This window comes from Pelophylax lessonae, assembly GCF_965119305.1.
Source record: "Pelophylax lessonae genome assembly, chromosome: 2".
NCBI classification, from domain to species: Eukaryota; Metazoa; Chordata; class Amphibia; order Anura; family Ranidae; genus Pelophylax; species Pelophylax lessonae.
The window spans coordinates 350,746,497-350,758,853 of NC_138769.1; positions in this window are offsets into that span (position 1 = coordinate 350,746,497).

Consider the following 12,357-nt stretch of genomic DNA (forward strand, 5'->3'; position numbering starts at 1 on the left):
CAAGCTGGGCATTGTTCGACGAAATAGACTTCTCAGCTGTCACGATACTTCAGGAAAGTTGTTTATTTTCTTAAAGTAAAGCAAAACATACGAAACAGGACAAAACAGAAAGGTTTCACGCGTCAAAAAGAGAGAGAGATAGAGATGTTACGTGTCTTCAGAGTGTAGGATGTTCTTTTCTCATCTCTGCTTGATCTGTAGATATAGTTGTCTTTTATACTATATTTAAAGACAATGTCAGCAAAAAGTGTTTCCCAAGAAGATAGTAATTCTAAATATAAAAGTAACACCCACTCTTGCATATATGATTTGAGTCTACAGTATACAGTGGATACGGAAAGTATTCAGACCCCCTTAAATTTTTCACTCTTTGTTATATTGCAGCCATTTGCTAAAATCATTTAGGTTCATTCTTCTTCCTCATGAATGTACACATAGCACCCCATACTGACAGAAAAACACAGAATTGTTGACATTGTTGCAGATTTATTAAAAAAGAAAAACTGAAATATCACATGGTCCTAAGTATTCAGACCCTTTGCTCAGTATTTAGTAGAAGCCCCCTTTTGATCTAATACAGCCAGGAGTCTTTTTGGGAAAGATGCAACAAGTCTTTCACACCTGGATTTGGGGATCCTCTGCCATTCCTCCTTGCAGATCCTCTCCAGTTCTGTCAGGTTGGATGGTAAACGTTGGTGGACAGCCATTTTTAGGTCTCTCCAGAGATGCTCAATTGGGTTTAAGTCAGGGCTCTGGCTGGGCCATTCAAGAACAGTCACGGAGTTGTTGTGAAGCCACTCCTTCGTTATTTTAGCTGTGTGCTTAGGGTCATTGTCTTGTTGGAAGGTAAACCTTCGGCCCAGTCTGAGGTCCAGAGCACTCTGGAGAAGGTTTTTGTCCAGGATATCCCTGTACTTAGCCGCATTCATCTTTCCCTCGATTGCAACCAGTCGTCCTGTCCCTGCAGCTGAAAAACACCCCCACAGCATGATGCTGCCACCACCATGCTTCACTGTTGGGACTGTATTGGACAGGTGATGAGCAGTGCCTGGTTTTCTCCACACATACCGCTTAGAATTAAGGCCAAAAAGTTCTATTTTGGTCTCATCAGACCAGAGAATCTTATTTCTCACCATCTTGGAGTCCTTCAGGTGTTTTTTAGCAAACTCCATGCGGGCTTTCATGTGTCTTACACTGAGGAGAGGCTTCCGTCGGGCCACTCTGCCATAAAGCCCCGACTGGTGGAGGGCTGCAGTGATGGTTGACTTTCTACAACTTTCTCCCATCTCCTGACTGCATCTCTGGAGCTCAGCCACAGTGATCTTTGGGTTCTTCTTTACCTCTCTCACCAAGGCTCTTCTCCCCCGATAGCTCAGTTTGGCCGGACGGCCAGCTCTAGGAAGGGTTCTGGTCGTCCCAAACGTCTTCCATTTGAGGATTATGGAGGCCACTGTGCTCTTAGGAACCTTAAGTGCAGCAGAAATCTTTTTGTAACCTTGGCCAGATCTGTGCCTTGCCACAATTCTGTCTCTGAGCTCTTCAGGCAGTTCCTTTGACCTCATGATTCTCATTTGCTCTGACATGCATTGTGATCTGGAAGGTCTTATATAGACAGGTGTGTGGCTTTCCTAATCAAGTCCAATCAGTATAATCAAACACAGCTGGACTCAAATGAAGGTGTAGAACCATCTCAAGGATGATCAGAAGAAATGGAAAGCACCTGAGTTAAATATATGAGTGTCACAGCAAAGGGTCTGAATACTTAGGACCATGTGATATTTCAGTTTTTCTTTTTTAATAAATCTGCAACAATGTCAACAATTCTGTGTTTTTCTGTCAGTATGGGGTGCTATGTGTACATTCATGAGGAAGAAGAATGAACCTAAATGATTTTAGCAAATGGCTGCAATATAACAAAGAGTGAAAAATTTAAGGGGGTCTGAATACTTTCCGTACCCACTGTAGTAAGACACATAACTCCTCCTAACATACTGACATAAGGTTCAAAAACAAATATACATACATAGCAAAATGGCTTCTCTGTCCTTCACAAATACATATTGAAGAACCTTCAAAACTAACATATTACAATATAACATTCATATTTATTTCAGAGACTTTTATAATTTAAAATAATATGAAACTCTACATCTCTAACAGGCATCAGATACTGGACCATAACTGTCAAGCTGGGCATCAGACACTAAACCGTTAGAGGCAGACTGGGCATCGGGCACAGAACCATCAGACTGGACACTGTGCATGGAACCACCAGGCTGAGCATTGAAAACAGAACCACCAAGCAGGGAATTGGACACAGGACCACCAGGCTGGGCACTAGGCACACGACCATCAGGCTGGGCATCGGGCACAAGTCCTTTAAGCTGAACATTGGTAAGAGGCTTGGTGAAGTCAGGTTGGTTAGCAGGCAGAGAATAAATGGAGTTAAACTGCACAGTAGAACCAGTAAAAACCAGTAATGTCAGACTGGATAGTGTGTGGCATATCACGGGAGTTACCCTGTGAGTCTCGAACGTGGGCTGGGTGCATAGTAACTTGAAGAAATGGTTGAGGACTTGAAGGTAGAAGGCTTGATTGATAGTGGCTGGCTGGAGTAACAGGCATGGTGGTAGACTTGACTATAATCACTGGGGAGGAAGCAGACTGGACCATATCGACATGCATTTAGGCAGACTAGATCAGATCTGCAGACATGTAAGCAGATTGGACCGGATCAGCAGGCATAAAAACAGACCGGACTGAATCAGCATGTTTAGAAGCAGACTGGATCCCATCAGCAGGCACAGAGGTGACCTAGACCCTATCAGCAGGCATGGAGGTCAACTGGACCCCATCAGCAGGCATGGAAGTGGACAGGATCCTGACAGCAGGCAAAGGGGCAGACTGGACCCTGACAGCAGGCATGGCGGCAAACTGGATCCTATCGGCAGGCTTAGCAGCGCACAGGACAAGATCAGCAGGCATGGGGGGGGGGGCACTGGACCCCAACAGCAGGCATGGAGGCAGACTGCACCCGACAGCAGGCATGGAGGCAGACTGGAATTCATCATTTAGCATGGAGGAGGACTTGACCTCATCAGCAGGCATGGAAGCAGGAGTAGATAATGACAGGATTGTAGGAGTTTGGAAAAACCTTAGGTTTAGACACTGAAGTTCTGGATGTGGATTGGGAATAAAATTCAGCCCTGGAAATAATTTCATACCAGCCCCATAGCATTATTATACCAACCCAACAGCATAGCGCCATTTTCTTGTTCATAAAAGGGAAAACCATGCATTTTAAAGCACATTTGAAGAGTGTATAATATATATAGATAAGACAGATATGAAAGCATATAGGGCTTCAAATATATATATAATATGGTACAGGAGATGCAGAGGCTGTGGACATGGTACAGGAGATGCCGGGGGCTGTGGGAATGGTACTGGAGATGCAGGGGCTGCGGACATGGTGCAGGAGATCCCGGGGCTGCGGTGCATTGTGCAGGAGATGTCAGAGGCTGAGGACATGGCACAGGAGATGCAGGGGCCCTTGGGGCATGGTGCAGGAGATGTCAGAGGCTGCGGACATGGTACAGGAGATGCAGGGGCTGCGGGCATGGTGCAGGAGATGCAGTGGCTGTGGACATGGTACAGGAGATGCAGGGGCTGCAGACATGGTACTGGAGATGCAGGGGCTGCGGACATGGTGCAGGAGATGCAGGGGCTGCAGGCATGGTGCAGGAGATGCAGGGGCTGCAGGCATGGTGCAGGAGATGCAGGGGCTGCGGGCATGGTGCAGGAGATGCAGGGGCTGCAGGCAATGTGCAGGAGATGTCAGAGGCTGCGGGCATGGTGCAGGTGATACAGGGGCTGCTGGCATGGTACAGGAGATGCAAGGGCTGTGGACATGGTACAGGAGATGCAGAGGCTGCGGACATGGTACTGGAGATGCAGGGGCTGTGGACATGGTACTGGAGATGCAGGGGCTGTGGACATGTACAGGAGATGCAGGGGCTGCGGACATGGTACTGGAGATGCAGAGGCTGCGGACATGATTCAGGAGATGCAGGGGCTGCGGCCATGGTGCAGGAGATGTCAGAGGCTGCGGACCATTGTACAGGAGATGCAGGGTCTGCGGGCCTGGTACAGGAGATGCAGGGGCTGCAGACATGGTGCAGGAGATGCAGGGGCTGCGGGCGTGGTGTAAGAGATGCAGGGGTTGCAGGCATGGTGCAGGAGATGCAGGGGCTGCGGACATGGTGCAGGGGCTGCGGACATGGTACAGGAGATGCAGGGGCTGCGGGCATGGTACAGGAGATGAAGGGGCTGTGGGCATGGTGCAGGAGCTGCAGACATGGTACAGAAGATGCAGGGCTGGGGGCATAGTACAGGAGATGCAGGGTTGCTGGCATGGCGCAGGGGCTGCGGACATGGTGTAGCAGATGTAGGGGCTGCGGGCATTGTACAGGAGATGCAGGGGCTGTGGGCATGGTGCAGGGGCTGCAGACATGGTACAGGAGTTGCAGGGCTGTGGGCATAGTACAGGAGATGCAGGCTTGTCGGCATGGTGCAGGGGCTGTGGACATGGTACAGGAGATGCAGGGCTGCAGGCATAGTGCAGGAGATGCAGTGCTGCGGGCATGGTACAGGAGAATCTCCTGTACCATGCCTGCAGCACTGCATCTCCTAAGGAGAAGTCTCGCTTACCTTTTGGACGAAAGGAGCCTTACATTTAAAAATGGCACGACACCAACACATCACCGTGCATGCACCGTCTGCACGGGAATAGCCAAACATGTACGGGCTTTCCCAAGCGGCGGTGGCGCATGCGCAGTGCGCATGTCGGGCCGGCCGCAGCCATTTTTTTTCCAGGTGTTCGCAGCCCCAGGACAGGGGGGACTTGCCAGCCTACCGGGAAATTTCCCGGTATCCTGGTAGGCAAGTGCGGCCCTGTGTTTACAGGATTGTGAGCAGGGTGTGCAGCTGATGGAGGAGTAGGAGCAGAACTGAGAGACAATGAAAACGGAGAAGAAGTTGCAGAAGAGGATTTTGGAGGGAAATAGGGTGGAATGCAAGGTCTTGAATGGGTTAAATGTGGAGGTAGTGCAGCTAGTGGAGACAGGATTCTGACATATAGTTGGGAGCAGAGTATTCTGGGTAGCAACTGTGGATGCTGTGGGTGACAGAGAGGGAAGTAATTGAGCAAGCAGGTGTCTAGCAGCAGTAATTGGTAGGTGCAAACTGGCTGAGACTAAGTGGGATATACTGTATCTGACCAGGCTTGTAGTAGAGGTTGACCAAAACTCAGTTTACAATTCCCTTGTCTTACTAGAGAAAGCAGTAACACAATCCAAAAGCACCTGTTGTGAACAGGCTCAAATAAAAAAGGGGAGTTATCTTCCAGCAACCATACCAGAGATTCCACCTGAGCCATACTAAAAGGAGGTGAAAAGTCATTACTACCTTTAGAAATATTGGACAAAGCTAATTCTGCACAAACCTGAATCAAGTCAACCAAACAAAACCCTGGCTTGATAAACATTAGGATGAGCCAAATGGGTGCTGATCCCTGGACTGCTCCTTCAATTTTTGGTGGCAATATTCCCTTTCCTATGCTAGCAAAGCATACTATACAACCACCTCTGGATGCATCTTGCAAAAATCAATAGCAGAACCACAATGGTTTTCCTGTGCAGCCACTGTTTTCTTCTGGCCTGAGGGTTACTGTGTGTAAGGAATAGTGCTGGTATCCAGTAAAACAGGCGTGACCAGAAATGTATGGACTTGCACAGAGAACACCAGGCACAAATATGGTTTAACATAATGTGATTTATTAAAAGACAACACCAGTATACCCCTATAAACAAACATCCAATGCACCAATAATACTAACCCCCTCCCCCCCCTGAACTATTACCAGTGAACCTATTGGATGAGAGTGGGAAGGATTAGCAAACTACCAAAACCAATTAAGTAATCTAGCTAATTATTTATATAAAAATGGTGAGCTAAGACTAAAGAGGTGTCGTCAGTATCAGAGCCAGGGTCACAGGGTCATGTGCACAGGATCAAACCAAAGGAGCAGGGAACAAGTCAGGATTAGAAGAGGGTGTGTGGTAGTAGGTTTAAGCAGATGGTCAAAGGATCAGGAGCAGAGTAACTGGTCACAAGTCACACAGATCAAGGGCACACAGGCAGAACACCAAGGAAATATGGGGTAGCAGAGCAGGGACTAAATACCCTTCCAGCAGTTAGCATCAGATAATGACTAATTATTAGGAACTGCTGGCTACTGCGAGACACCCACTGGTGGACACCAGAACTACAACATATGGGTCTTGGAGCCACAGTACCACCAGCAGATGTTTCAATTACTGACAGGGTGGCTGTAGAGCCACTGCCTGCCAGTAATATCAAATGGACATCTACGCTAGACAAAAAGAGCCTACACAAAAGTTTTGTGTAATAATGACACCTGTACAAAAATTTTATATGCAACCAGTTTGACGAGCTTTTTACTGGCCAGGAGAAATATTTGATTAGAAGATTGATCAGGCACTGTTGTATGATTCTCTGCACAACAAAGCCAGATTCTTTATGCTTCCTCAAGATTCTGGAGACTGGTTGGTATCCAGATCCATTCCTATGACTATCATAACCCAGCATAACCTGATACCTGGACCCTGCATCAGATAAAAGGGACATTATGCGGGGATGGCCTGTAAGTAATGTTGCCAGTTGGCATTGGACCCTGCTTATTTTGAACCCTGCGCAGTAGAACTGCCACAGTATTTTCTGGTATGGTGTTATACAGGTCCAGGGCAGTGAACCCCAACTGGGGATTTGGGTCTCTGACAGCCCTCTGGGGTACAACCCACAATGATGGGCGAATACTGGACCCCTGTTGGGAAAACTGGGCTTCCTTGCAAAAGTGATTCTGCCTTTGGGGAAATGCCTTGCACTGAGAAATTCGGTGGCTTCTCCCGGGTCCCTGAGTTATCCCTCAAATCGTCTCTGCATGAGAGTTTTGGTGAAGATGGTTGCCTCTTTGAGTCAGTACCTTTTGTGATGTTTCTTTCCAGACCTCTGCAGTGAAATATTCTCATGGTATGGAACAAGAGGATACAGTGATTGGACTCTCTAATGTCCTCACATGCCAGCACTCTAAGGTCTCTAGATTGGTGGATTTCTCCCCAGCAGTTGGAGGCAGTGAAGTCCTTTCGCCCCTTTTCTTGGAAGATGCTGATGTTGGACACCAGCTTTTCAGGTGAGGGGGTTCTAGATCACCAATTAGTATAGGGAATTTTGCCATTGAAGGAGAGGTCACTCCCTATTAATATCCTGGACCCGTGGTTCTTCCACCTCTCCAACTAAGCACTGCAAGCGGGATCTCTATAACTGATGCATAGCTGTAACTTATAATGTCAGTAGAATTAGCAGACATTGACTCCATTGAAATAACATCTTGCATATCATAGAATGCTTTGATTCAAAAACTTGTGCAGATCATAATAAATGAACATCAAATATTTCACAAAATCACTGCGTGTCTATCTCCAGCAGAAAACAGTACATGTGATGAATGGAGGCTAAGGCATAAAATAAAAAAAGGTTGGAATAAGTAAATACAGTATCCCCTGGGTATGGGGTGAAGTAGGGGCAAAATTATTTAGAGGCAAACAAACAGACAATGCATCTTTAAAATGATAGCGGGTGATCTGTCATGTCCACAGTTCACATTCCAAGAGTGGAACGTTGGCAGGTAGCCTTCCTCAGCCACTGGCAGTTATTACCGGTGGAATAGGCTCTACACCTGGAAATCTTCAGGGCACTCCGTCAGCAGTGGGGCATGCTGAATGTAGATTTGTTGGTCTCCAGGTTCAATGCAAAACTGGACAGGTTTGTTTCCAGGACCAGCTTGGGACCAGTCCTCCCTGATTTATGCCTTCCCTTCATCACAGCATCTTTCGCATCTACTCTGCAGGATTTGGGTAGAGGGAATGCTAGTAATTCTGATTACACCAGCCTGGCTCAGGAAAGCAAGGTATTAGGATAATGTAGGCAGGCTGGTGGACATAACCTTGGACTCTTCAGGTTCATTCCGATCTCCTCTCGCAAGGTTTGGTCTTTCGTCTTTACAGCCAGTGGCTTTAACAGCATGGCTAATGAAGCCGGGATGCTGAAGGACAGGAAAATAGCTAATGCAGTGTTTCCCAAGCTTATGAGCGCCAGGAAGTCTACTTCGAGTAAGATTTACCACAGGACCTAAAAATCCTATGTGGCCTGGTGTGAAGCTAGGAAATTTTATCTCCACAAGTATGTTGTAAGAAGTATCTTGGGGGGGTTTTCATACATCTGGCTTTAAGTACAATAAAAGGTCAGATTTTAACATTGGTGGTCCTTTTTCAGAGGCCAATTGCTTCTTATTTGTCAGAGAAACAGCCATGCTGCAACTGGCAACTCCGCCAGTACTTCCAATGGCCGCAATGGACTCAGGCCATAGACTCATTGTCAGTGAAATGGCTGTGCTGCAACTGGCAACTTTGCCAGTACTTCCCATGGCCACAATGGACTATGGCCATAGACAAATTCACTGGCCTATAAAAGGACTCTGCTCAGCCCATCAGATTCCTGGATTGTCTTCAGCTCTTCCTGTTTCCTGAGCATTGCTACTTCCTGGATTCCTGTTTGACCCGGCTTGTTCCTGACCTCTCTGCTCTCTCTCCTGGCTTTGACCCTCGGCTTCGTCTGACCATCCCTGCTCCAATTTGGCTCTCCCGTTATCTGATTTTGGCTTGGCTCACGGACTTGCTTCCTGTCTACCTGCCCTCCAGTACCTGATCTTGGCTTTCCCACGGACTTGTCTGCTTCTGGCCTTCCTGCTATACCTTTGGCTTGCACCTGTTGCAGCTTCCTGCCGAGCCCTGTGTTTGACCCCCGGCCGGTCTTACACCTACTGCCTGGTTGTTCCTGGTTCCTCCTTGGACTGTCCAGTGTTTTCTTGCCCAGCACTCTGCTAGAGACCGCCTGTCTACCATCAGGACCCTGCCGGCAACCAGTGCTTCTGTGGGCACTACACCCTCTGTCTCAACCCCAGGGGTGTGCCGCACTCAGCCGCAAGGGGAGCCCTCTCTGCATCTCGGCCTTGCATCAGGTACGTGACATTATTCTTTGGTGCCTGCCTTTGTACAAGGTGTTATGCATATTGTTCCTCCTGTCAGATTGCCTTTGACTACATGGCTTCTCAATTTGGTTTCTGTTCTACAGAGAGATCCACTTGAGCTCATCTAAGACTTACTCCTAGTTCCTTTGACAAGGAAGGTTGTGTTCCTGATTTCAGTGCAAGGGGTTTCAAAACAGATAACTCTAGCAATGAGCCATTTCTAGAACTGCACCATGACAAGAGGGTTCTTCATCTCGGACGTCTTTTTTTCCTAAGGTGGTTTTGAACTTCCATCTCAACCAGGACATTCACGATCATACCAAACTCAGGCCACACTCTGCAAATCACTAGAGTGAGTACTGGGGTCAGCCACAGACCCTGCCCATCAACCATGCCCCTCTACCCTTGACCCGGTTGACATTTGAATTTGCCTGAGTTTGATAAGGCTGAACAGAGCTGAACGGATGAATGGAGCAGGATATGCTTCCTTTGGAACCAGAACCTGCAGTAGACAGGAAGCTTATAAGATACATCACACAAGGCTTTAAGTGGCTCTACCCTCACAGCCAAACAGGACATTGTTTTGACTTTTTTTTCCTAGGCCTCCATCTGTGGAAGACAAGGCTTTCTACACCCTGGATGAGGTTCTGGCTATCAGGATGTTCTTGAAATTAACGGCCGCAGTTAGAGTCTCTACTTGTCCTTCCAAAAGGGACAAAAAAGAGTTAAGTGTCTACCAAGTCTACTATTTCCCTTTGCATTTATATCTCTAAAGCTGTTGGTTTGAAAGGAGTGTAGGTGCCTCCTGGGCTATCCATCATCAAGATTCAGTGGCCCAGGTCAGCAAAGTCACAACCTGGTTTTCAGTTCAAACTTCTACAAGAATTTTCCAGGTAGATGTTAGAACCACTGAGGTTGCAGCCTTTGGTCACACTGTTTTGCAGGCTGCTGTATAAGGTTCTTATGGGCCTGTTGGTGGTTGTTTTCTCACCCTCCCATCATGAGCAGTGTTTTGGGATATCCCTGTTAGTAAGAAATATTTGAGCTGCTCTGTGTCCTGTGATATACAATGAAGAAAACTGAATTTTTTACCTACCATAAAATCCATTTATTGGAGTCCATCATGGGTCACAGAGATCCCTCCCCTCTGTATTAGGGTGTATGGCCTTCTACAAAACTGAATACTTACCTGTATGAGAGGGGTTATATAGGAAGGGACTGTCTGTCTTATTTCCAGTGTTCAATCACCCATAGGTGGTGCATAACCCTGTCAAGTAAGGAATAATTTGTCTGCTCTGTGTCCCTTGATGTACTCCAAGAAATTGCAGTTGCAGGCACGGCCATCTCCAGCAGAAGCGCATTCATAAGGGCTTGCTGCTGCATGGGGTACACACTGGTGGTGTGTCTACTTTCCATTTATCATATTTCTAACACCTAATGTATTATAGATATTTGACCATTGCACATCTCAGTGTGTTTTTCTTTATTTCCTCTGTGTACCTCTGTGCAATACCTAATGCACACTAAATAGATATTATAACCTGTGTTGGTATGCTCTGTACTACTTCACCTGGCATTTTCTGTATTCAAAATTCTCAGTGAAAGGCATGTAAACTAACTGAAATGGATCAGAAGATTTGCGCAGACCCAAATATTTGCTGACATTGTTCAATCTACTGAGCAAATTTATTACCTAGCTTTCAAGAGAGGTGATTTCTAGAGAGAGTTTTCTAGATCATATCAGTTAGGAAAGAATATATATACAGTAGCTCACAAAAGTAAGTACACCCCCTCATATTTTTGTAAATATGTTATTATATCTTTTCATGTGACAACTGAAGAAATTACACTTTTCTACAATGTAAAGTAGTTAGTGCACAGCTTGTATAACAGTGTAAGCCTGCTGTCCCCTCAAAATAACTCAACACACAGCCATTCATGTCTAAACCCCTGGCAAAAAAAGTGAGTAAATCTCTAAGTAACAATGCCCAAATTGGGCCCAATTAGCGAATTTTCCCTGCCCGGTGTCTCAGGTGTGAATGGGGAGCAGGTGTGTTAAATTTGGTGTTATCACTCTCACTCTCTCATACTGGTCACTGGAAGTTCAACATGGCACCTCATGGCAAAGAACTCTCTCTGATGATCTGAAAAAAAGAATTGTTGCTCTACATAAAGATGGCCTAGGCTATAAGAAGATTGCCAAGACTCTGAAACTGAGCTGCAGTATGGTGGCCAAGACCATACAGCAGTTTAACAGGACAGGTTCCGCTCAGAACCGGCCTCACAATGGTCGACCAAGTCGTCAAATCCAGGAGAGAAAAGGTAAATGACACCAGCATTCCCAGAAGAACCATATACAGATAGAGGAAGAGGGTGACTGGAAAACCAGAAAGAAGCTTCACACTCTATGTGGTATAGGTAATCCCCTTACCAGATCTGAGCTTCTGAGAGGGAAACCGCAATCCTCAAATCAGAATCGAGAAGCGTGATGTCGTCACTGCCATAAATCACGTCACCGCGGTGTTTATGGCGGTGATGACATTATGCTTCTTGATTCTGATTAGAGGATATCTGTTTTCCTCTCAGAAGCCGGGATATCAGAACGAATCCCACAGGAACGCCACAGCATATTACTTTTATACCTGTATTGTTTGACTTGTTGTAAGTGCAACTTACAGTATTTCTTAGCCACAATAAATGGTTTATCTTTTAATGCACTATGGGAGCGCTTTCATCTCTTGCCTTTTATGACCTATGACCATTGCCTTATGGATGGTTGATCGGTCAATTGCCTATTTTGATCACCTATGATTTAGTGGTCATTTTGATCTCGTAAGGGGATTACCTATACTACATAGCGTGTGAAGGCTCTTTCTGGTTTTCCAGTCACCCTCTTCCCCTATCTGTTTATGGTTCTTCTGGGAATGCTGGTGTCATTTACCTTTTCTGTCCTGGATTTGACCACTCATTTATGGACTTTTCTGTATGATTTAAATATATTGTTATATATATATATATATAAATATATATATATATATATATATATTTATTTCATTTAAGGACATGAATTACTGAAACCATGTCCTGTGGTCTGATGAGACCAAGATAAACTTATTTGGTTCAAATGGTGTCAAGCGTGTGTGGCAGCAACCAGGTGACGAGTACAAAGACAAGTGTGTCTTGCCTACAGT